This window comes from Pinus tabuliformis, chromosome 4_2, assembly GCF_031772625.1.
Source record: "Pinus tabuliformis cultivar Carrire ecotype Pingquan chromosome 4_2, CPIR1, whole genome shotgun sequence".
Taxonomy (NCBI): domain Eukaryota; kingdom Viridiplantae; phylum Streptophyta; class Pinopsida; order Pinales; family Pinaceae; genus Pinus; species Pinus tabuliformis.
This window is the reverse complement of record NC_142304.1, coordinates 963,517,980-963,545,654: the sequence shown is the minus strand read 5'-3', so window position 1 is coordinate 963,545,654 and position 27,675 is coordinate 963,517,980. Positions and strand designations below refer to the sequence as shown.

At 36.5% G+C, this 27,675-nt stretch overlaps 1 pseudogene; it reads right to left on the bottom strand.

Annotated features, from left to right (window-relative positions):
• Positions 1-323: 323 nt before the first annotated feature.
• Positions 324-27,198, bottom strand: LOC149172845 (protein DUF642 L-GALACTONO-1,4-LACTONE-RESPONSIVE GENE 2 pseudogene; annotated as a pseudogene).
• Positions 27,199-27,675: the final 477 nt, after the last annotated feature.

Genomic DNA, 27,675 nt, shown 5'->3' with positions numbered 1-27,675 from the left:
AAGCGCTGCACCACCTGGGATTTATCATTATTCCCTGACAAAACTGTGTTTAATGATGCGCTGCTCATTTCTGCCATATGACTGCATTTGTTAGAACTGTGTTTAATGCGTTTTTATGTCGGTTTCATATTCTTCTTTGACTGCAATGCTCCCACAGAGAAACGCCCCAAAATTTGTAACGCTTGTCCGTTGATGCGTTCATGTATTTCCTGAGCCTGAGCGTTGATGTGTTTTTGTTTTACCTGAGGAAACATTAATCCTAATCAGATGCATACATACAGTACGCATAAGTAAAACCAAATTTGCAGGTACATATAGAAAGCTCAACGAAGAAGAAAGAGTTTCACTTCATCTATCACTGGACCACACAAAGTACTGAAGTCATCACTTCTCGTGGTATAAAATTCGCTAAAAAACAGAACACGGGTCCTGGGAGAGATTGCCGTGAATGCGAGCGTTGCAGCCTTGAAGGTTCCTGCTCCCTTCGATTCGAAGGGAACTTTGACCGTCTCCTTTCCAGCAAAGGCCTCCACAGTCATAATCCCCTTACAGGTGTTCCTGGCATCTTCGACCGCAAAGCTCAGGCGGTAGAGTTTGCCCGGAATCGTTCTGACGATCTGAGACATGGCGCTTTCCTTACCACCGACGAGTTCTACGGCCCTCCTGCCCTGCGGGACAGCATAATGCTCTGCATCAATGTATGTAAGATGTGTTTTATTATGAGTTGTTGCATGCGGTTTGAAGAGAGCCTGTGTATAATATTCACACTGTTTAGGTATTAAGGCTGTTGGAAGGACCTGAAAGTGTATGACATGTAAAGAACCGATTGATCCAGAGGATGTCCTATCTACTTTCCCCTAAATTTGAAGAAATCGAGTGACATTTCAGAAAGCCGCCTCAATGTCACTGCGGGAGGTCCGTCAGAATATCCGTTTGTTGTCATTGAAGCTTCCTTAAAGGAAGAAACGACAAATCGACAAATCGTTTACGCATAAGTGATTTTTGTTCCATTGCTGCTCTGTTGAAGCCAGCCTCACGCGTTCCCCGACTCTCTAAGGCACTTGACACTTTCCGGAAGAACGCTGCCAGAGCTTCACTAGCTAGTCTGCCTGCATTGAACTGTGTATTCCAGGAACTGCGTATATCCCAAGAGCCGCATTGAAGTGGTTTATTCCCGGAGCTGCGTTGAACTATGGTAATATTCCAATTGCTTTAGTAGAGAGGATGCTTCCACACAAGAATGAAGAACAGTAGTGTAGCGTAACATGATTTGGTATTATTGTTTTGCTGTGTGAATGCGTTTGCATTTGTAACCCTGTTTGAATTAAAGCTGCCTGACAGAGCGCAGTGTTAAGCATAACAAGCTCAGTGTTAAGCATAACGCTGTAATTTATTATTTGAGAGCAGTGCGGATTCTGACTGATAAGTTCTGTTGTGTTTGTCATCGCTTACGACCATCTCAAGAAACCAGAGGCAGAACTCACTAAATGGAGTTTTTTGGACCATCTCAAGAAAGCAGAGGCAGAACTCACTGAATGGTAGGCTATAGTAGAGTCTAACAAGCGAGTTGTTATCTATCTGAACTATTCCCAGTAAAATCCGTCTTATCACCCGGTAAACCGTAATTTCCTCTCCACTCTCTATGGAATTAAGGCCTGTAAAGGATCTTATTTGTTTGAATGCTCTGGGGTTCTCTCCAAGGTAGCAAAAATGTACACTAGAAAATGTTCATTTTATGTCCTCACACCAGTCACCATTCACTCGCCTTCCCAATAAGCGAAAAAAAAAAGTGCGTTTCTGTCCCGAATGATGAATGTGTGTCACATCAAGAATACCGTCCCTGTATTTTATATTTATATGGATTTAGCTTCAAAAGAAAAAATGTGAACCAGGGTACAAAATATCAAAGTTTTCAAACATTCAAACCAAACTGCATTGTATTTTGTAAGTGGTCCATGAGCAGCAGCAGCAAGATCCATCACCTGAGCTTTTTGTCGTCTGTCTTCTTTCTTCCTTGACATGTCAATGGTGCATAGGACAGTTCCATCCATATGGCCCTATAAATTGCTTCTTGCGACAGTTCATGCAACTTGAAGATATTTAGCAGCTTACATTTTTCTGTGGGATTTGGAGGTTTTTTAAGGTGTAGAAAAATGGCTAAGCTTGAAAGAATATTAGAGTTATTGAGAACTCTAATCATGTCCACTGCTAACAGCACAGTCAAAATTAACAAAGCCTCTCTTTCAGAAATTCAGACATGTTTACAAAATGCACAGGAAAAGATCGATTTTTTGCAGCTTGAATCACAGCTACAGCAAGAAGAGATACATCAAAATAGACACCATTCTGAACTTGTTTCTGTTCAGAACATTGATACAACCACCCATCAGCAGCATGTTAATAATGTTACAGTTTATTCAAATAAAGCAGCAGCTGAACATGCAGATGCAGAAACTCAATCTGCACTTCCTAAGCTCATCATAAGACCTTGGGAACAGCTTGTCCACAACAAGCACAGAACTGGTCTTGGATATGACAAGGACTTGTCCTTTCATATTCCAGACTATGCCAAGCCCATTCAGTTTCAGAGTGCTGGATTCATTTATGATAGTTCACCTACTCCTCATGACAGTTCAGCTTCAGCTGTTCCAAACTCTGCCCCTCTTCCACAGCAACACCAACAACAACAACAACAACAACAGATCGTGAAATGCCAACACTGTGATCGAGTTGGCCATTTGAAAGATCACTGTTTCGATCTTCATCCATGTAAGCACTGTCATAAAACCAGCCATTCTTCACACAGATGCTTCAGAAACAAACGTCCTGTAAGAACAAAGATTCATCTTGGATGGATCGCTTCTTGGCAATGGGCATCAACAGCCAAGAAGATATTCCAAACACATGTCAGAACTTGTTCCAGAGTATTGAACAGTCTTGCAGTTGAGTTTTCTCCATCATCTCACCTTGTATCTGACAGGGGGGGAAATGATGGTCATCTACAAGCTTCGAAGTCACATCAAGCGAGCCTGAGCCACAACCTGCCACACCAGTTTCAGAGTTGTAGCCAGAGACAAAGATGCCTGAACATGCCTTCAGCTGGCAATCTGGGACACTTCCTCTAGCAGAAGACTCCAGCTTCTTGCCAGTTTTGGAAGAGTTCCAAGAATCGCAGAGTTGTTGGTCATCCTTAAACCATCACAGATTAAGAACACTTCCTCTAGCAGAAGACTCCAGCTTCTTGCCAGTTTTGGAAGAGTTCCAGGAACTGCACTAAGCGTTCCAGTGTTGGTGGTCATCCTTAAACCACCACCCTTTTTTACCAACATTTCATAGAGCACATTCAGCCTAGTGCTGCCATGCATTTTTGCACATTTTGTATTACAGTTCTCTTCTTGGACTCATACATAACCCTTCGGATTAAGGGGGGGAATGTTGGACACCTAATCCTAAAGGGTTAGTGTGGAAGCCGAAAAGACTAAGCAGTCCAAGAGACCTTGGGATCTGAAACCCAAGAGTCACAATATTGTATTATAAATGTACATCTCCTGTTAATAAAAAAATGTACTGAATATTTTATCTTTCACATTGTTTGTTGTCCATGTGTGTTTAACAGTCCTAACCAAACAAACCTGGAGAAATCGTCAATGAATAGTATCAAGTATTCTTCTCCTCGTAGTGACCTTGTCCTGAAAGGACCACATACATCTGTATGGACTAGTTCAAGAGGCCTACTGGCCGATCCTTCCTTCTCCGGGAAGTTGGTTCTGGTTTGCTTACCAAACTGACATGATTTGCATATGGTGTTATCTGGAATTTTGATATCTGGAAGACCACAAACTGCCTGATATTTGCATGCCTTCCTTATTTGTGAAAAGCTTAGATGCCCCAACCTTCGGTGCCATAACCAATGTTCATCATCCTTGCTCAAATAGCATTGTTGTTGTCCTTCTTCAAATATGTATAGATTATTTGGAGTTCTTCTACCTTTGATCATTGTTTTCCCTGTATCAAGATCACGAACACTACATCCATTTGATCGAAATATTACCTCGGTTCCTTGATCGCACATCTGACTGACACTCAGAAGGTTATGCTTCAAGCAACCAACATACAAAACATTTCCAGCTTTGACCTTTTCTTTCAACTGAGCTGTACCTTTTCCTTTTATAGCTGCAGGAGTATCATTTCCAAAAGAAACTTTCTTTCCCTTTTCTAAAGCAGAATATGATTCAAGTTTTTCTTTATCACCTGTCATATGCTTCGAACATCCACTGTCGATGTACCATAGATTTTCTGTCCCTCTGCATAAAAGGCTATCCCACATCTTTCTGATTGTGGTTCCTTTATTCTCCATGTTCTGGTGCTTGAGGCTTGTTCCTTTGTCTGCTAAAACCTGCTCCTGCATTCAGAATCTTCATGACCGAAGTTATTACAAATAGAACATTCAATTTCATTTTCAAGAGCCGAAAAGTTGTTATAGGTCCTTTTTGTAATCCCAGTCATACTTCTTTGTTTTTGAGCTTCTCTAGTCATGATTGTTTTATATGCAACACATTGAACGGCTTTGTGACCAAAGTTATGGAAAGAGAAACATTGGCCATCGAAGAAACTTCTGCGGTTATCAAATCTATCGGCCAAATGATTGTAATTTCTGTTGTCATCCATTCTTGAAGCAGGTTGAGAAGATTTTACCTGTGGCTGGTTGTAGCTTTTGTTCATCCTTAAGACAGATTGCCCCTGGTTTACCTGGTAGTCTTTGTTTGTTCTTGATGTAATTCGTCCCTGATTTACCTGGTGATCTCCATTTTGCTTTTGCTCATTCCTTCTTGCTGCATCAAGATAACTCTTTGAGGTGGATGCTTGAGATGATTCTCCATTATACCCTAGACCTGTCTTGTTTAGCGTAGAACGCTGTACATTGATGATCTCATCCAGAGTTTCAGATCCTTTGACAAAATTAAGATTAATAGCCTTTGTTTTCTCAATTTCTTTTCTAAGGCCAACAATTTCACATTCTAACTTTTCAAGAAATTTTTCTTTTTCATCAATTTGAAATTGGAGAGTATCAATGATCACATTCTTTTCTTCTATACATGTCTTGAGTCTAGAAATCTCTTCATAGAAACTATCCACATCTATAGCATCCATGTAATCATCATCTTCAAAGGCCATTAAAAGTTTATAGTCATTACCTCGTTCATCTTCATCACTATTTGATAGACCATCACAGTCTTCATGAGTGTAGTAGCTTTTCTTATTTGCATTCTGTTTCTTGTTCCATCTAATAGGTTCCTTTCCCTTGTCGATCTTATCCTTATGAGGACATTTGGCAGCATAGTGACCTAATCTTCCACAAGCAAAGCATTTGAAGGGTAACTTACCTCTGAACCGTCCAGCACCCCGTTGAAGATTTCTGACAAAATTTGATTCTTCTTCTTCTTCTGACCCATGTCCTGATTCATAGTACTCTCCTTTGCCTGAAGCCTTGAAGGCAGCTTCTCTCCTGTCAGATGGACCTCCTTTCCTCATTTCATAAGCAGTTAGAATTCCATGCAGTTGTGACATTTTAAGATGTTGTAGATTCTCCTTTTCTTCTATAGCAGAAACTTTAGATTCAAACCTAGGTGACAAAGATCTTAGAACTTTTTCAACCACAACAGCCTCTTTTATTTCTTCACCCCAATTTTTCATACAATTAACAATCTCATCCACACGAAGAAAATAGTTAGCCACACTTTCATCATTATACATCTTGAGATTTTCATATTGAATCCTGAGGGTTTGAAGTTTTTCACTTTTTACCTGATCATCTCCTTCATAGCTCAGAACAATCTTGTCCCATATTTCTTTTGCAGATTTATACTGCATAACTTTCACAAATTCTGATTGAGATAGACATCCTAGAAGAGTATTGACTGCCTTTGCATTTGTTTCATATTTCTTCTTCTCAGCTGGATCTGTAGGAGTAGCTGATGGAAAAGTATACCCTGTTTCTATGATGTCCCAGACTTCTGTACCCAAAGATTGAAGATAGGCAGTAACTCTTACCTTCCAATACACGAAGTTTGTCCCATCAAAAATCGGTGGCCTGATTGATGCTTCCCTCTCGTAGTTGCTCATGATGAAAGATCTTCCTTCAAGCGATCAAGCTCCTTCAGAAGGACCTGCTCTGATACCAATTGTTGGAAATAATACTGAGAGGGGGGGTGAATCAGTATTATCAAATTCTTTTCAATATATTTATACTTTGAATTATTCTTCAGATATTGTATGTCAGTACCATAAAATAATGAGCATGAACAAGAAAAACAGATAGTCACACCAAAGAACACCAGATATAAGGTGGAAACACAATGTGGGTGAAAACCACCTGCTGCAATATGTCTCTATCTTCTTTCAATTAGAAACTCCTTTTACAATGATTTTGTACTGGTGCAGTCCTTTACCAGTATGTAGGCTGCAACCTGCAGAGAGCTACAACTCTCTCTCGTTTTCCAGTCTCTCCTGGAAGGGAGCTACAACCCCATACTTCTTTTCTTTCAACGACCACTTTTTATTAATTTTCAGACTGAATCCAAGAACATCAAATAAACATCAAGTACATGTGAATCAAACAATCTCCTTATACAATCAAACCAATGAGCCACCCAAACTTCTTAGAATGCTGTAAACAGAAAACCAACACCAGTAACCTAAACCCAGAACACAGCAGCAAATAGAAAACAGGTAGCCAACAAATATTTCAAAACAGGTCTGCAACTTCACCAACATAAGCCTGCGGATACCCGCACTTCACCTTCTGCTGTGCTGCGTATACCCGCACTTCGTCTTCTTCTGTACTGCGTACCCCACACTGTGCCTTCAGCTGCGCTATGTATACCCACAATGTGCCTTCCTCTGTACTGCGTACCCCACACTGCGCCTTCAACTGCGCTGCGTATACCCGCACTGCGCCTTCTTCTGTACTGCGTATCCCCGCACTCACGCTGTAGATCGCCTGCAAACCTCTGATTAGGGCCAAATTAACAATCCTCCAATGTACCATAGACAGTCAAATCCATAGATCTGATCATGCCCCTGAGAGATCACGACTTATCAATAGATTCACCTTTAAATTTTACCTTGATTTAGATCTAGCTTTTAAAACTGATAACCCAAAATTCAGATCTTAAGATATTCAACTTTCATAGATATCTCAGCCAAGTGATCTCCTTCCCTATTTATAGTCAAGCCCTTATTCATACCATGGGACAAAACCATCAATAACCAATACAAGGGATCCAAACCGGGGCTAAATTAGATCCTATACCACGGGCCAAAACCATAGGATCATGAACGATGGGCTAAATACCACGGGCCAAACATAAGAAACCCCACGTGAGCGCACTTCTCTGCCTTGAAGTGAGTGAACTGGGGGACCGCACTTTCTGAACGGGTAACCTGCGAGTATGACCGCACTTCATGAACGACGAACCTATGGGTCTGCACCTTTTGAACCATTCACCTGCGAACCTCATAATTTTCATCATTTTGAGAGCCTGAACAGAGTTTTGCCACTTGAGTGAGTTGCCATCAAGTACAACACCTGTACCATAGAGCCAAACTAGAATCATAATGCCAACAGGAGGAGTGTGTCATACTTAAAGTTTTGCCACAAGAAGGAAAAGGAAGAGTAGGAAAGAGTAAGGGTACATTGAGATCAACAACTACAATGGGTTTTTCTTTCAGGTACTGAGTTGCATGTATTTTTTCCTCACTAGTTTTGGCGTGCATGGAATATGCATGTGGTTTATTGGTCAAGATCTATCTTTGGCATCGAGGATTGCATGGATTGACAATGGATTTTCCTAGCCTTGACATTTCCTGAATGGTGTTGTGGGTTGATTTCTTTATTTTCTGGTTGGTTCTCATGTTTCCTTTAGCTTGGGTTGAGTTACTAGTTCCTGGAAGCCCTGGTTGGACAAACATTCTGCAAGCCCTGTAACAACTTGGGTTGAGTTACTAGTCCTGGAAGCCTTGGTTTCAAAAATGCTCTGGAAGCCCTTGATGGGTTCTATCACACGGAATAAGTCGATCTTTCGGACAAGATAGACCTTCCTAGAATCTAAAGAAGACCTAATGACAAAAACCAACCAGACACTATCTTTCTCTAAATATTCTTTGATAAACAATAGCAAACAAGTGTTTTTAGGGTCTACCTTAGGTCCAACGCAAGCTTGTGGATGCCCTCGCTCCTTTGATCCAAGTGAGCTCCTTTTTGCGAATCTGCAAACACAAACAAGGCAAACAAATTAAATAGCACCTGAAAAGCCAATTGCATAAAACATATTTAACATGAAAGTCAAGGAGTCCATGAAACAAATAACATAAGATACTTGTTGAGAAAAATGAGTTTGATTGTATTAATTCAAAAGAAGAAGAACTTTAGAACCTTTGCCTTGACATTGTACAAGCTCCTCCCAGGGTCGAGCAAAAAGTCTCCTCTACTTTGACAAGTTTCACTCACTCCCCAATGAAGCCAAAAATATGTGTGATCTCTCCTCTTAAGCTCAACTAGGAAGTCTTGATTTCACTAGCATTTACCCTCAAAAATGTTCAGCTTCTAACCTCTCCAGCAACCAGCCCCATGCCTGTATTTATAGTGCAATGGAGGGAGGTTACTAGGTCCTCCTTCAAAGGGATAAAGCCCTCCTTCAAAGGGATAAAGCCCTCCTTCAAAGGGATAGCTCCTCTCATCAAGGGATTAGCTCCTTCTCTTTTGGGATGCATGAACCACCTCAGAGCGAACAATCCACGTCAAAATTCCTTCTAGAAACATCTAGAATTAACCCAAAGTGAGTTTTTTAAGATAAAACTTGCGCATTTTGACTTTCACAGGGGTCCACACCTACACCGTTAGGGACAGAGCGGGCAGGTCCGCAGCTTTTGTACACAGAAGGTGCGGGACCGCAGGTGACCATGAGAGAAATTGCAGAACCAGAGTTACATTGATTTTTAATGTCTTTCTCTCATTTCCAAAGCTTGATTTGAAGAGCTGAGGTCTGAGACTTGCTTAGGAGGACAGTACAAGTGATGATAGACCCATACTGACTGCAAATAATCATGGTGACGATATTTTTGTGTAACAGGTTCAGTTACTAGTCCTGGAAGCCTTGGTTGGAAAAATGCTCTAGAAGCCAGGCGTCAACTCTAGGTTGAGTTAATAGTCCTGGAAGCCTGGGTTGGAACAAATGCTCTAGAGCCCTAAAAGGCTTGGGTAGAGATCAATCTGATGATGGTTTTGTGATGCCTAACTGTGAAGTGGAATCACCTTTTGATGGGTTGAGATGGTTAGGCCTTTGAAAGCCATAGATGCTTTTGATTGATGTGTTTTATGAGATCCTGCATTCATGCTTGGACTAAGGCACAGGGGTGACTGGATGAAGAGAGATTTGGATCAACCATGTCTATGGTCGGGTGGTTCGTAGATGTCCCACAAGTGGTTGGCCTTTGCATCATTAATATGAGGTTATTTCTCCTTGTTATTTCATGAGTATTGTATTAGTTATATGTGGATTATATGGTTTTTTTTCTTGGTATTTATGTTGTTATTATGCTATTTATGAACATGTATAATGAAAGTGAGTATGTATGGATCTCATCATGAATGAATAATGTATCTATGGCCTAATAGATGAAACTACAACTAATGTGTTGAGGCATCAATGCTTCTTAGAGATTCTCATATGAGTATGAGACCCCTATGCTCAGATTTGCTGTTTAAACATGTAGATTACATAATTGTGACATGTTGGATGAAAATTCTCGTCATGGCTAGTATGGGTCCAACCAATTCCTCGTTCACATAATTGTATGTGTATCATTATTCTGCTGTTATCTTGCAATTTTGAAAGTGTCATTGAGTTCTGGGCAATAACCTGGGCCCTAGACCTAAAAAAGTGGTTCAAATCTCATAGATGCAGGCACAACACTAGGCAGAACATTCTTTGGACACATGTATACCCATGCTATGGGAGCATCTGGAGCCTCCTTAACACATGCTTTTCCATATCAAGGGAGAATTCAGGGGTTTAATGGTATAAAAAATCAGTGGGATGAAGGGGTTGATTACCTGAGTGGTTTGGATGGTTCCTTGGACTCCTATTGCTTATGTGGAAGGTTTGTATGGTGTGTTTCCATTGGTTCCACTTCCTTAAGGTGACTTACGAGGTCGAATCATATCGTAGTAACTTCTCATCACATGTTTACCTCGGTTGGTAGGTGACTTGGGTAGATGTGGGAGGAGGGTGTTACACCTTTAATTTCAAATTGAAGAACTTGTGGATGTAAGGATGAGGATAGGCCCTGTAATTTTAAAAATTGCATCCTTATAACTTTCAATGTCATTTAATTTCCCAATGGTGAACTACTTATCCCGAAACTCTATGTCTTCTAGAGAAATGATTTTATCTTGTATAAGAAAATTTGAAATGGTGTAAATGGAATTCTAGGATTCATAAATATTTTTAAGGTAGCAATTCTAGTCTTTCAAGGGAATAATGTTATTTTATTTAGTTTTTTACATTAAAATTTTCCTCAAGAACTTTCTAAGATCTGGTTTAGATAGTTGTAACTTCTCTTCCTTTGTATGCATATAGTACCTTTTCTTCCTTTTAATAAGGGATTTGTACATATTTATTATAGATTTTTAAAGATCTATTAGAAGTATCCCTGATGTATTTTCTAGCAATTTCTCATTCATTCTTCTAGAAAGGGTTGATTATTCTATTAGTGTTTTTACATGATACCTTGATATAGAATTATTTAATGGAAGTAGATTAGGTTGTAATAAAATTATGATAGAGACATTAGATATTGTCCTTATAAGATATGAGGTATAAATACCTATGTAAATCCTTTGATAGGAGATGTTTCTTACTTTTTTCAAAAAGTAGGTGATTTTGGTTAGCAAAATTTTCTTTCGTGGGGCTTTTGTACATGGAAAAGTTTATAGAGGTATATGATCAGAGTTAGGCTCATGGTCATTTAAAATGTCAAAAACTACGATTTGGTTGGAGATAAGGATATACAATATACATAAACATTGAAACTACTATTAAGCCCATGGATACAAGTAATTTGGACAGATTTTGGACACTTAAGTACACCATTGTAAATTATTAAGTCTTGAGGATTACAATGCTTAACTAGCTTAATACCAAATAAATTCTTTGTTAGATCTTCATAATTTATTTTGTATCTACTAGGTAAATAAACTTCTTCATATAAACATAGAGGATTAGGGTTGGAATCATCGACTAGAAAAATAGCTTGGTCAATTGTATTTCTAGTAATAAAGTCTCCCAATAAGAGGACATAACCTTAATTCCTCACGTTATGATTTTATTGTTCTATGCTATTATAAGAGACATTTTTATTAGATTGTTTTTCTTATAGCAGGTAGAATTAATAGGCAAAAAATAACAATTTTTTGTATCAACCCAGTTAACATTTATGTCTAATATTTCTATCCCATTGTACTAATTGATATGGTCTATCTTATAGAGCGAAATGTGAGTAGAAACATTCTCTTTTATATAATAGTTTATGCCTCTAATCTCTTTGTGATATAGTTTTTTTCCATGCTAGCCACAAGATGAATCTTTCTATGCAAAGGGCCTTAGACTCATCATGCTCCCATGCTTCAACTAGAAAAATAATATCAATTTCATTTGGGATCGAACTTAAAGTATGACCTTTATGCCATAGAAAGCCATAAAAATTCTAAAGAAGGGTCCAAAGTGTCTCAAATTTTAGTTATTATTATCATTCTAGTCTTTGTCCCTAATAACAACTTTTATATTTCTAATTATTATCCACTTGGCTTCCTTTCTAGATTCCTTTACCATTTGGGATTTCTTCTTTAACTAGTTTCTTTGTTGGGATGTGGTCGTCATTGTAAATATTTATGACCCTTTTAATCTCAATTATTTACAAAGTATGTAATATTTATGGTCATTATAGCTTACTTAAAGACATATCAACTTATCTTCATGTTGAATTATTTTTCCCAACCTTCTTTCTTCGATGAGAGAAGTTATTTCAATTTATGACGTATTTTTTTAGTTATTCTTTTACTATTGACTAATTTATGCTAGTAGTTATGGGATTCAAGGTTTTTTGTTACATTCAAGGTCCAACTCAATTAACTTATTTTCCATATTACTTAGTGCCAATTTTTTGTATTTTTTTTATAAATATTTAATCTTGTCTATTATATTAATATTTTCTTCATCCTATTATTTTTTAGTTCATTGCTTCATTTTTTCTATTTCTTGTAATCTAGCCTCCCTTTTTTACAACTTCTTATTGAACACTAATATTCTATTCTCTACCTAATCTTTTTACAATATAAATGTATTATGAATCATTCTCTTTAACTCTATCTCATGTTTTGCTTCTTTGTCTTCTCTTTTTTTCTAATGACTGTATTTAATCATAAAAACTATCTAGAGCGACTTTGTTGGACTTCTCCTTCCTAGATTTAAATTTTAAGTTTTGATATATGTAGTAAAGTACTCATAGTTAAAAGAAAATAATATAAATAGATAAATAAAATATGCACTTGATTTATGAACCATAGAGAATATCCCTATCATTTTTCACAGACAAAAATGCAAAAGTAATGCAGCCACTATCTTCTCTAACAATGTACCTACCTAAGAATTTTCTTAGGTAGGAAATATCTATTCAAATTCACTTTATAATCTATATATTCATGAAAAAAAATCCATATTAGCCATTGAAAAATATTAGTTCAAATTCACTGAAGACTTTAAATTCATGGTTCAAATTCACTATGGTTGAAAACTAATAAAAACTATTAGTTCAAATTCACCAAAGACTTTAAATTCACGTTCAAATTCACTATAGTTATATACATGTAAAAACTAAAAATGTTTATGCATAAATATTTGGAAAATCATTGTTCAAATTCACCATAATTAAAATAAATAAATATATAAGATCAATCAATTTAAAATCTATTACCGGATGAGAGGGAATAAATCTCTACAAGTGCAATTTTCTTTTTACATTTTGATTCATCATAGTTAAAAATGTAAGATGGATTTATGTTAGTTATTAATATGTGTAACACCCTTGAGCATGGGACATTTGGCATTTACTTTTACCAACATTTACTCTCATTTTACTTTTACTTGAGTTCATTAAACAATTTAGTATTAAGTTAAAAACATTTCCAAAAAAATATAGCAGAAAAACATTTTGTTTATTTATTTTAAATGTTGTTAAATTTGTTTACATTTTGATCCATCATAGATAAAAATGTATGATGGATTTATGTTAGTTATTGGTATGTGTAACACCCTTGAGCATGGGACATTTGGCATTTACTTTTACCAACATTTACTCTCATTTTACTTTTACTTGAGCTCATTAAACAGTTTAGTATTAAGTTAAAAACATTTCGAAAAAAATATAGCAAAAAAACATTTTGTTTATTTCTTTTAAATGTTGTTAAATTTGTTTACATTTTGATCCATCATATGGATTTATCTTAGTTATTGATATCTGTAACACCCTTGAGCATGGGACATTTGGCATTTACTTTTACCAACATTTACTTTCATTTTAATTTTACTTGAGTTTATTAAAAAATTTAGTATTAAGTTAAGAACATTTTGAAAAAAATATAGAAAAAAAAAAACATTTTGTTTATTTCTTTTAAATCTTGTTAAATTTGTTTAGCTAAGAGAAGACATGAAAAACGTGAAGGAGGATCTTGGCTTCCAGGTACTTAAATGAAATAGTTACTCACTTCCTCAGAGAAGATAAAAGGAAAAAAAGAAAGAGAAAATTTCTCTCTAGAAAGAGAGAGGAGGGAGAATGACAGGGCGCTGTCAGGAAAAAAAATTGTGGAGAAGGTTCTTCCAGATTTGGTGGTAACCAGTGGAAAACCTAAAGAAGGTCATATTAGACTTGACTGGAGCCTTGAGGTCCTGTAACAACTTCTAGAGGAGGCCTGGACGTGATTGGTAGACTCACTGGATGGTGTTGAAATGGTACTTTCAACTGCAGCGTTTTGTTTGAAAACCGTCTGAAGATTCCCCGCACTGTTTTTGCCGAATGGTGGTATTTCTCGAGGGGGCAGTGAGCACATTCAACAGCTCACGTGTTCTGAGTGGTTTTGTTAATACGGCTATCCCCGGCGCATAAAGTTCAGTGAGAAAGGGCCGTGTGATTCGCCGTCAACCGTACAATTGGATTGGCAGGGTTTCAATGGATGCACTGATCTCCATGCTTGGAACGGAAGGGAGGAAACAAATTACTCCTGAAGAATTCGTACAGAGTCCCATCCATTCGTACAGACCTCAGTTGACTAGACTGTACAATCTTGATGCACGGAAGATATTGGTGGCAGACGTAGGACCAATTGGATCAGTGAAGTAATTAATGAAATTTACTGCGGTTGGTAAATGTAGGTAAAAAAAATATATATATATATTATTTACGGGAGTCATTTTTTTTACGGCACAAGTAACATGTAATATCATATGTTTTTTTTTCTTGTTGAATATGTAATGCAAAAGGTAATATACGCAGCAGTGCGAATGTAATTTTTTTTTGTTGAGAATATGAAATGAGAGACGCAGCAGCGCGTATATAAGGAATTTTTTTTTCACACAGTAGTGTAAAATTTGCAAGCAGAGACTGAGTATTTTTTTTGGGTATTGCACAGCAGTTCAAAGACAGTGTGTTAATTTTCAGGAGAGACAGAGTGAAGTTTTCTTTTTGGGGGGACTGCCTCTGAAGCAGGCTAGATGTAATCCCTTTGTTGGAGGAAGAATTTTTGGAACAACAATATTATTAATGAATACAAGTTTCCTTTTTTGTGTGTTGCTGAAACTCTGTCTTCAGCAAAAACAATTTTTTGTTCCTCTGTGTTAAAAACAGAGCATTATTATTTGTTCATTTTTGTTTGGAATTATCAGAAATTCCCAACATGGTATCAGAGCTTTTCCAGGCTCTTTGAAGGTGTCAAAGAAGCTGAAGGAAGGATTTCTTGCTGCAGCAGCTTCTCCAGCAGAGTGAAGACTCAATCAAGAAAGAATCCAAGGTATTTCTCAAGTTAGTTTTTGTATTAATGTTGTGGACAATCAGTTATTTTTAAATACACAGTCAAGTATTTTGAAGCATAGTTAAGAGTGCAAGAATGGCTGGAGCCAACACTAGCATGGGTATCTGTAATACTCAGCTCCCACAATTTAATGGGAAAAACTATGACTATTGGGCAATAATTATGAGAGCTTTGCTTGCTTCCCAAGACTTATGGGAATTTGTTGAGGATGGTTTTGAAGAACCAGCAGATGAAAATGAGTTTAATAATTTAACTCAGGCAGAGAAAGATCTATTGAAGAGTAATAAGAAGAAGGATTCTAAAGCCCTCTACTTTTTGTATCAAGCAGTGCATGAGAGTGTGTTTCCAAGGATAGCAGCAGCCAAGAGATCCAAAGAAGCATGGGAAACTCTCAAGATAGCCTATCAAGGCATGGAGAAAGTGAAGACAGCAAAACTACAGTTGCTGAGGAGAGACTTTGAGACTCTCTGCATGAAGGAGTCAGATAATATTGACTAATTCTTTACACATGTGATTGGTCTGGTCACACAGATAAGGTCTCATGGAGAGATTCTTGAAGAAAGGAGGATTGTGGAAAAACTATTGAGGATCCTACCCTCAAGGTTTGATGTGATTGTCACCACCATAGAAGAGACAAAGGATCTCACAAACTTCTCAGTTGATGAACTGCATGCATCACTGATAACACATGAGTAGAGATTGAGTAGGAATCAAAACTCATCTCTAGAACATGCCTTTAAGACCCAAAAGTTCTTTGGAAGAGGAAGAGGTCAAGGTAGAGGAAACAAGAGAGGAAGAGGCAGAAGCCAAAATAGAGGTGGAAGAAACAGTCCAGCAAATGCTCAAGGAAGAGGCAGCAATCCAAATCAGAACCAAGTCCAAGGCAGCAACCAACAAAGTGGACAACATCATGCTCAAGGACAAAGGTATGATAAATCCAATGTCCAATGTCACTATTGTAAAAAGTATGGGAATTATGCAAATGAATGTGGGAAGAAGCAACATGATATGAGTAATAGAACTAGTGCAAATTTCACTAGAGAAAATATCAGCCAAGATAATTTGTTTTTAGCCTATAATATGATTAAATAAAAGAGTGAATATGTATGGTTCCTAGACTCCAATTGCAGTAACCATATGACAGAAAACATAGCCTTGTTTTCTATGTTAGATCAGAGTGTTAAGTCACAAGTCACACTAGGGACTGATAATAAAGTTTCTGTTATGGGAAAAGGAGAAGTAAATGTCTTAACAAAGAAAGGTGAAAAGAAAACCATATCAGATGTTTATTATGTTCCTGGAATGAAATGTAATCTCATAAGTATTGGACAGCTTATTCAAAAGGGGTACAATGTTTTCTTTGTGGATGATGTATGCACCATCATGGATAAAACACCCAGCAAACAATGTATTGTTGAAGTGAAGATGACAAGGAACAGGATGTTCCCTCTCAGAATGAAAGCAGATTTAAAAAATGGAGAAGAAATAGTAGCAGTGACACAAGAGGCTTTCCAAAGCGAACCAAAAGATGAAAATTGGTTGTGGCACTTGAGATTTGGACATCTCAACTTTGGAGGTCTTAACTTGTTGAATAGAAAAGGAATGGTAAGAGGATTACCATTGATAGAGAAACCAGACAACCTTTGTGAAGGTTGTATCTTGGGGAAACAACACAGAGAAAGTTTTCCATCTAGGAAAAGCATAAGGGCAAAATCACCCTTAGAGATTGTCCACTCAAATTTATGTGGACCGATGCAAACTCCATCTCTTGGAGGAAGCCACTATATGCTAACATTTGTTGATGATTTTATTAGAAAAATTTGGGTTTATTTCCTTAAGAAAAAAAGTGAAGTGTTTGAAATATTTTGCAATTTCAAAGAACTTGTAGAAAACCAAAGCGGGCTGCATATCAAAGTTCTAAGAACTGATAGAGGAGGTGAGTATATCTCCAAATAATTTCTACGTTTCTGTAGAGAAAATGGAATTCATAAGTAGTTTACCACTAGGTACACTCCGCAGCAAAATGGAGTTGCCGAAAGGAAGAATAGGAAAATCATGGATATGGTGAGGAGTATGTTAAAGGCAAAGCATTTGCCAAATGATTATTGGGCTGAAGCTGTACACTGTGCAGCATACATTTTGAATAGATGTCCTACAAAAGCAGTCATGAACATAGTGCCGGAAGAAGCATGGAGTGGGACAAAGCAAGGAGTCACCCACATGAAAGTTTTTGGATGTGTGGCTTATGCACACATTCCATATCAACTAAGGAAGAAGTTGGACAGCAAAGGGGAGAAATGTATTTTCATTGGATACAGTGAGGAATCCAAAGCTTATAGGTTGTACAACCCATCCACCAAGAAGCTTATTATGAGTAGAGATGTTTAGTTCATTGAGGAGGAAGCTTGGGATGGAAGCATAGAGAAAACAGTGAATATTAAAAACTATTTGTCTCATGATGAAGATGATGAGGAGATGGCTGAAATACATCCCCAAACAACAGCACCAACACAAGGGCAGCAAGGGACACCCTTGAGGAGAAATGAAAGTGCTTCTCCAAGCACACCACAAGGAGGAAATTCAAGTGCTTCTTCAAGCACTTGTACACCAAATAAAAGAGGTAAAAAGTTTAGAAATTTAAGTGATATTTATGAACAAGAGGCAACAAATGAAGGTATGAACTCTTTGTTTGCTTTATATTGTCATGTTGATGACCCTGTTCATTTCAAAGAAGCAATTAAGGATAGGAAATGGATAGAAGCTATGGATGAGGAGATCAATGCCATAGAAAGAAACAAGACATGGGATTTAGTTGAACTACCAAAAGGAAAAGAAGTCATTGGAGTTAAATGGGTCTATAAGACCAAAAGTAATGTTGAAGGCAAAATATAAAGACACAAGGCAAGACTGGTTGTCAAAGGATATAAGCAACAGTATGGGAGAGACTATGAGGAAACTTTTTCACTGGTTGCTAGAATGGAAACCGTGAGAGAAGTGTTGTCCATAGCAGCACAAAACAAGTGGAAAGTTTACGAAATGGACGTGAAGTAAGCATTCCTAAATGGAGTATTAATGGAAGAGGTTTACATTGAACAACCTCTAGGCTATGAAAAGAAAGGTCAAGAGCACAAAGTGTGCAGATTGAAGAAAGCTCTTTATGGGCTGAAGCAAGCACCAAGAGCGTGGTACAGTAGGATAGATTTCTATCTATTGGAAAATGGATTTGAAAAATGTGAGGGAGAACCCACCCTCTACATCAAAGAAAAGGATGATAAAAGACTAATTGTTGTGTTATATGTTGATGATGTTATTTTCACAAGTAATGATGATTACCTTATTGAAAATTTCAAAACAATCATGAAAGAAGAATTTGAAATGACTCACATGGGTTTGCTGAGATACTTCTTAGGAATAGAAGTAGAACAAAATGGAAATGGGATTTTTATCTCACAAGCGAAATATGTTAATGAAGTGTTGGAAAGATTTAATATGTAGGAGAGAAAAGTAGTAATCACTCCCACAATGATGGGATTAAAACTCAGCAAAGAGGACAACAACAAGGAATTTGATCCTAGTTTGTACAAGAGCATAGTTGGCAGCCTCATGTATTTGACTGCAACTAGGCCGGATATAATACATGCTGTTAGTTTAATTTCCACATTCATGGAGAGGCCAAAAGAAGCCCATTGGCAGGTAGCAAAAAAGATTCTGAGGTATGTTAAAGGTACTAAAAGGTTTGGCATTTTATATACTACTTCAGAATGTTCAGATTTAATTGGATACACTGATAGTGATTGGGTTGGAAGTGTAGATGATCGGAAAAGTACATCCGGTTATGTTTTTCGCATGGGTTTAGGAGCCATTTCATGGGCTTCTAAAAAACAGCCTATTGTAGCGTTGTCTACAACAGAGGCAGAATATGTGGCAGCTACAGCAGCAGCGTGTCAAGCAATTTGGATGAGAAGGATGTTAAGGAGTTTATGCCAAAAGAAAGCAAAAAGAACTATGATTTTTTGTGACAATAACTCAGGTATTGCATTATCCAAGAATGTTGTGTTTCATAAGAGAACGAAACACATTGACACAAAGTTTCCTTACATCAGGGAATTGGTAAGCAATGGAGAAATTGTTTTACAACACTGCAGAGCTCAAGAGCAGGTTGCAGATATTCTGACCAAACCATTAGGGTAGAAAAATTTTGAGTTTTTGAGGAAATGTCTAGGTATGACTGATAACCCAGCAGTTGAAATTAAAGGGGAGTGTTGAAATGGTACTTTCAACTACAGCGTTTTGTTTGAAAACCGTCTGAGGATTCCCCGCACCTTTTTTGCTGAATGGTGGTATTTCTCGAGGGGGCAACGAGCACATTCAACAACTGACACGTGTTCTGAGTGGTTTTGTTAATACAGCTATCCCCGGCATGTAAAGTTCAGTGAGAAAGGGTCGTGCGATTCGCCGTCAACCGTCCGATTGGATTGGCAGGTTTTCAATGGATGCACTGATCTCCATGCTTGGAACAGAAGGGAGGAAACAAGTTACTCCTGAGGAACTCATACAGAGTCTCATCCATTCGTACAAACCTCAGTTGACTAGACTGTACAACTTTGATGCACGAAAGATATTGGTGGCAGACGTAGGACCAATTGGATCAACGAAGTTATTAATGAAATTTACTGCGGTTGGTAAATGTAGGTAAAAAAAAAATATTTTTATTATTTACGGGAGTCATTTTTTTACGGCACAAATAACATGTAATATCATATGTTTTTTTTGTTGTTGAATATGTAATACAAAATGTAATATACGCAGCAGTGCGAATGTATTTTTTTTTTTGTTGAGAATATGAAATGAGAGATGCAGCAACGCGTATGTAAGGAATATTTTTTTCACACAGCAGTGTAAAATTTGCAAGGAGAGGCAGAGTATTTTTTTGGGGTATTGCACAACAGTGCAAAGACAGTGTGTTAATTTTCAGAAGAGACAGAGTGAAGTTTTTTTTTTTTGGGACTGCCTCTGAAGCAGGCTAGATGTAATCCCTCTATTGGAGGAAGAATTTTTGTAACAACAATATTATTAATGAATACAAGTTTCCTTTTATGTGTGTTGCTGAAACTCTGTCTTCAGCAAAAACAATATTTTGTTCCTCTGTGTTAAAAACAGAGCTTTATTCTCTGTGTGTTAAACAGATAAGTATTAGTTTTATGCAAGATTATTTTTCTATCTTATATATACTTCATTTATAAAGACTGAAATGCATTATATTTAGCTAGATTATTTATGTATTTTATAGACTTTGGAATGAAAAATTATATCTCTGTTGTACAACTTCTAAATGTGAGATTAATCCTCTATTTGTACATATACCTTGATAGACCAGTTTAATCTCTTATTCCATTAGAACAATGATATGAATTTTTTCTTAAAATACCACAAGATATAGCAGAGGTTAAGTAACTAGCAAAGACAAAGATATTATTGTCAGTAAATGTGAGGGATTTATTTTTAACCAGTAACAGTGTGCGTAATAATGCACTATTAAGCTGCTTATTACAAGCAGGGTAACCAAAATAACGAAAACCTTGAATGCGTAAAAATAAAACCCTTCTCAGGTATATCTTAATCTGTAATAAAATAAAAGGAAAACACAGAACTAAGAACGGACATAGTCGATAAACCATTAGATTAATGTGAAAGAATCATATATGTTGACCCACAACAATGTAAAATTTGTGTGAGCCAAATTGTAAAAGAACTCTGCAACAATTTAAATTTCCTGGAGAAAAGGAGTCGCCCTGCCATAATAAAACTATTACGTTTTTAGTTATTTGGCTGTAGAATTGGTTAGTTCAATGGTACATGGAAGTATGTTCCCAGAATAGTCCAAATGCTAAATAAATAATTTAACACTGAACACCTCATGGGCAGAGAAACAACCCTGCTGGATGCAAGAGTCTCTCTGTCGGGTGTGTAAGGCCATACATTAATGAATAGTACTAATCCTATAGGGACGAAAATGATAAAAGAAAAACCCAGAAGTTGCAATCAAAACTGCTAACTGAAACCCCAAACTTTAACACAAAATTATATCATTAATTTCTGAATAATAAAAAAAATCATATTCAGGCTATTGATGTTCAAAAGTGGTCGAGCCACTATAAAACAACAAAATAACGCAACTATTCATCATCAGGACTGCAACAGTAATAATATCTGAGTTATAAAATGTAAACCCCATTCGGGAAAAATTTTAATACCTTATTGTTAAAGAAACTTAATTAAGAACTTTAGGAATAACGGTTCCTCTAACCTTCAACAGAAATAATCAAACCCTCAACAACTAAGACCTGAGAAACATTAGGTTTTTCCAAATGAGCGATTGAGCCGGATGCCGGAACTGGAAGTTCGCCCAAAACTCCCGAAGTGTTGTAGAGGTCGCGTGGAGAGATTAAAGGACTAAGTGACAAACCAAACGATGGGTCGGGAGGGGTACCGTTACCCTAAATCCCATCCGAGGAAGGAGAGTCATCAGATTAGAAGGTCCCCATGTGTCAGATTGGTTGTTCTGGTTACGAACTTGTACCAAGGACAACTGGGGGTCACACTTCGCAAAAGTTCGATGATGCAAACCCAAGTGTATGAACGTATATCATAACCATGGTTGATGTTCTCTTAATTATAATCCAGCGTAACGTCGATGTAGAAAAAGGGTCACAATAATTGAAATCATAAATATATATGTATCGACATGAGTTAATTAAAATGCATTAAGTGTAATGTTTAGTATCATTCCATATCAACATGAGTTCATTAAATATGTATCAAGTGTGATATCTAGTGAAGCTGTGTAATATATACAATCATAGGGTAATTAAAGACCTTGCATAGACATTAAAATCATGCAATGTATAGGCATAAGTATGAACTCAAAGGAAGATTTAATTTTTTACTATGGTTATTTGTATTTATTTTTTTGCATATAGTTATGTGAAGATGTTACAATATGGCACATGTGAACTCTGTGTTGAGCATTAAAGGAATTACACACATGTTTAATGTATTGAAAGCCATCAAATCATTATATGTGCAAAATTTTCCTCAAATTTTATCTATCAACCAACATAATACATGTATAGTTAATATGGATCATTTTTTGTTCTCAATATGCCTCTTATTGACTCCATATTGAGGATGGAAAGAATAACACATCTCCCTCATACTAAGAAATACACCACTGAAACCACCACATGCCAAGAGAAATCAAATCTCTAGAAGTAAAAATATTAATATGGATTTTGCTACATACAACTCCATTCATCATTAAAATGTTTTAATCATAATACATTAATTACTTTCAATTACCATATAGAAAGATGATATTGAAACATTTTACGACATTGAAATATTTTATTTATGATCTTTTTTATTATTAATATTTTTGTAAATGTCATATACGAAGTGTATATTAAGAATTCAATTAATTAGATACCTAGTGTTAAGTATAAATCATTATATTTTTACATCCAATTACATTTTTCTTTGTGTGTATATATAAGGTTGATATCCAGAAGTGTTCTACAACCCAGTAACACTTCACCCATCTTAAGGGACATTAAGTTGTTCTGATGTTGTGAAGAGTGCTAGAGAGTGCTAGACTGGATTAAATAGAGGAAGGAGTTAGAAGATAACCGTTAGGGTAGAGAGGTAAGAAATATAAGATCGAAGTAAATGAAAAATAATAAATATTAGAATAGTGAGAATTGAATTCTAAACTAGCAATTGCACCACATGTTGCAATGGGAATGTCATAAGGCATGTTGCGGAAACTTGGATAGTATTACTCTGATCGTCTAACAAAGTGATCTAAGGGCTCACCACTGCACATAGTGGCATGGAGGGGAGTTCGGCATGGAGGGGAGTTCTTCTCAAAAGGAAATGCCTTAAGACATAATTAGGAAACAATAACATAATAGATAACCACATGCCATTCATTAACATAAAATGTTGTGTGATAATGTAGAGTTAATATGTCTAACATTGATAAAGACCAAATTAATTTATATTAAACCCATTATGTAAAATTCATAAGATTAACAAACAGAGACAAAATAGATAACCACGTGTCATTCACTAAAATAAAATGTTTAGTGTGATATAGAATTAATTAATTTTATCCTTAAAACAAGATATTAAGAATCATCAAAACTTTCCTTTCTCTTCTTTGATATTTAAAATAACTAGTATATAATGATACTCATTAATGCCAACTATATGTTATAAACATATTTGGGCACTGCAACCCCAAGCACATATGTCCATAAACCAAGGGCTTCTAAACCCCTAAAAGTGTTGTTTCATACCCTAAAGGAACAAGGTCAACTGATTACATCATTTCCCAGAAGTTCTCCCTGAAAAACTACTCAGAACTGGTCAAAACTAGACCATCTCACCTACTCCATGGTCAGGGTGCGATGCATCTCACCTATTACACATGGGGGGTGCAATGCATACTGAAAATTCCTTCTATAGGGTGTGATGAGCGAGAGTAGACGAATGGAAAAGACAATTTGCAAGCTGGATGATCATGGAATCTTTCAGAAACTTCTCCTGTGACACTTGCCTCTCTGAATTCGCCCAGGGATGAGTAAGAGATCATGAAATCTCCAAGTGGAACCAAGAACTATCAGTGAAATGACACTAATAAAAAACCCAAAAGCTGACTCACCCACCTACAAATATCTATATATGGATCCCTCATCCTAGAGATCCAGAGGCTGGAATTTTGTATTTTGTAAGGAAGTGTTGTTGGTTTCTCTGTGCAACATTGTATTGTTGGGTGATCTAAATTTTTCATGAGGTGAAGAGGGCTTTCATGCTAGGAGGATGGTGCTAGGTCAGACCAATGGGTTATAATCCTCTCTTCTACTACTTCTATCAATAAAGCTATTTGAATTTTCCTCCATATTCTTGTATATCTTTGAATCTTATATTGATATATGCATTTGTATGGTTAATATACATCTGATCCTATATTGTTTATGGTTATAGATCTCTATGCTTCGATGGTATTATGCTGCTTTGACTCTACATGTATTCTTTGAAGCGGGACAAGTGAGGAAAGTGTAGCGAAGCTCTGTCAAAGGAGGGAGGAAATAAGCAAGGAGCCAAGCGAAAGACTAAGGTTGGTACTCGTTGCTTCTCTCTCATCTATCTCTCATAAAGGAAAACGCAAGTAACTTTAGTTTGTTTGTTTCTAAGATAACTACCCGTCTTAGTGGGACTAGCAGCTCTGAATGGATACTAATTTTCCCGATAACACTATAACACCAACACAAACCTATGTTAAAGATGAGAAGGATTACAATAAATTGACAAAAAAAAATGATTAACATGGATGGCTTACTTATGTTAAACATATGTTGTGTTATATTCTTTGTAGATAGGTAATGTAAAGTATGTTCATATATTTTTTTCATATTAATGTATTAAAAACCTTTCAATATATCAACATGAAACTTAAAAAAAAATGTGATAAAAACACTCATTAATAAATGATTAGAAATTCTAACCCAATTCTATTACATTTTAGAAACCTCATGTTGATTTTTCTCTTCATCTTTAGAGTCATCATCTTTAATTTGGTATAGATATCCCCTTTGTAAAAATCCTTGGTTCTCATCCCAAGCCACCCACACATGATGGAACCAACAATTGCCACAATGGCCATTATGATAAATGTCTCATGGAAACAACTCACTCCTATGCATGTCAGTTCGCTCTAGTATGGTGTAGAGGTAGGTGAGGAGGCTCTAATCAAATCATGTGCCAAGTTATGTTGTTGTTTTGTACCTTCCTAATCATAGATATATCCCACAACTCTTATAGATAAAAATCAAGTTTTAATGGGGCTAGCAAAACCTACTAAATTATAGAAGGTGGAGTAATGTTCCAACCCAAAAATATGAGAAGTTATGGCAAAAATCATAGGCCACTGAGCTCCAAAGCAAAATCCTATTACAATGGAAGCCACATAGAGAGCCACTGGAACTGCAAAATGCTATGAAAAGGTGGCCTATAGAAAAAATGGCTAATTAGAATGAGCGGCATGGTAAACTGTACTTCTTTAACAAAAATCAGATAAAAAACCTACAACCACTCTGCGCAAGAAGTTCCAGATACTAATGAGAGACACAAATGTGCTCACATCCACTGAATTGAATCCAAGGGCAGCCCCAATCTAACCCATGTTTTCTATGGCAGTGAGAGTTACCCCAATACCACATATTGACCCTATGATCAGAATCCACATGTGTAAGTTCAGCAAGCCTTGAAAATTGAGTAATTTTCTCCTCATAGTTTGAATATATTCCTCTTAATCCAAGCTCGTTGAATTTATCTAAAACGGAACCAGGAGCCTTGATACACCATGAATATATTTTTGTGAGACTTACTCTAGAGCTACCCCAATACCACATATTGACCCTATGATCAGAATCCACATGTGTAAGTTCAGCAAGCCTTGAAAATTGAGTAATTTTCTCCTCACAGTTTGAATATATTCCTCTTAATCCAAGCTCCTTGAATTTATCTAAAATGGAACCAGGAGCCTTGATGCACCATGAATATATTTTTTTGAGACTTACTCTAAACTTTTTCAGTACCGTTGTAGGGTAAGTGTTTCCTCAGACACATCACCAGCTTTGTAAGAGGACCATTTCAAACTCTGAATGTAATCCTAAATCTTGTTGAGAAAATTTTGTGGCCTCACATTTTGGATTTTGACATTGTTAAATAATTATCATTATCTTTGAATTACTCAGGTGACTTAGAAATTCAAGTCTTAAGTGCTAGGAAATGGAGAGTCCACAGAGAAAAGTTGTTGGATCATTTTTTTGAAATTATCTTGAATATCAAGTCACAACTTTAAAATCAATTGAAGTATCACTACAATACTAAAGTAGCACTTGGTGTGGAAGCTTTAGTTTGGAATTAGATATAAGTAGCAACTTCAAAATCAATTGAAGTATCACTGGAATACTAAAGTAGCACTTGGTGTGGAAGCTTTAGTTTGGAATTAGATACGCATGATATTCAAATCAATCAGCTCCTTAATTTCATAAAATTAGTTCTATTTAATTTCATGATTTTTTCTATGTTAGGGTGATAAATAAGAAAAAATGTCCTAGAGTACACACACATATATATGGAATATATCAATTTGAATGGTAAGTTTCAACATTGCACTTGTGCTTGGCAAATGAGAGAACATATAACCAAGGATATATACAAATTTCACTCGTGCTTGTCATAAATGTTCTACTAAAATGCATTTTTTTCTAATTTGGAGAGCTTCAAGTTGATAGACATTTGTTTTTACATTGAGAGGTGTCTTCAAACTTTTAGTAGAGATGGAACGAACTTGTTCTTTTTATTCTTTTTCCTTAACGAAGAATTTTTGTATTTTTTGAAGAGAAATATACATATTACTCCCACTCTAAAGAATACCAATTAAGATTTACCCTCATAACATCTTATAAAAAACCCGTTCATGTAATCATCTTATCCATACAAAAAAAACAAAAAGACAACTGAATCTTTTACAGAATTGTAATACAGAATTCCATCATGCGTTTGACACTTTTCAATAAAAGCTTATTCTATGCCCAAAAGATTCTCTACTTTATTTCTTCTTAAAAAAGGTCTACATATACAGGTCTATATAGCTACTTTTTACAAGGAGAATGATATGTCCGGAATCAGTCGATCCTGGAATAATTCATGAACATGAAAATACGTGTCCTGAAGGGTAAGTGTTTCCTTGGAGACTTCACCAGCTTTGTAAATAGCTCTGTAAATATGAGTAAAAGATGACCATTTCAAACTCTGGATGTAATCCTAAATATTGTTGAGAATGAGTTGTGGCCTCACATTTTGGATTTTGATGTTCCTAAATAATTATCACTATCTTTGAATTAGTGAGGCGACTTAGAAAGTCAAGTCTTCAATGATGTGAAATGGAGTCCACAAAGCCATCAATTCACCTTCTGAAATTGAGCCATGACCGAGAGTGTGTCTGATAAAAAAAGAAAATTATGATAAATGGAGATTGTGATAAATGGAGGATTACCACAACTCCACTATGATAGCTTATTTCACGCACATTTGACTAAGTTACATTTTCCTTTATAATGGTGACCTGATGCATAACTTGTACCCTTGTTTTTTAGCCTTTTAGAGGAGGGACACAATCTTAAACCCAATGGAAGGGAACTTGGAATTATTTTCTACAATGATAACAACCAAAAGAAACCCAACCATCCAATCAGAAGAATCATGGAATTGGAATTGTTCCCATAAGATGCATGGTAGATCTGAGTAAAAATAGCTCCACTCAGTCCTACAAATCCCTTGAGAAACCCTAGCACCATCCCTCTGCTGTGAGGGAAGTTGTTCACACTTGTTATCACAGCTATAGTGTTGGTGAAGGTCTGGGAATTGGATTCCACTGTTACGTACAGAAACATAAGCCATTTTTT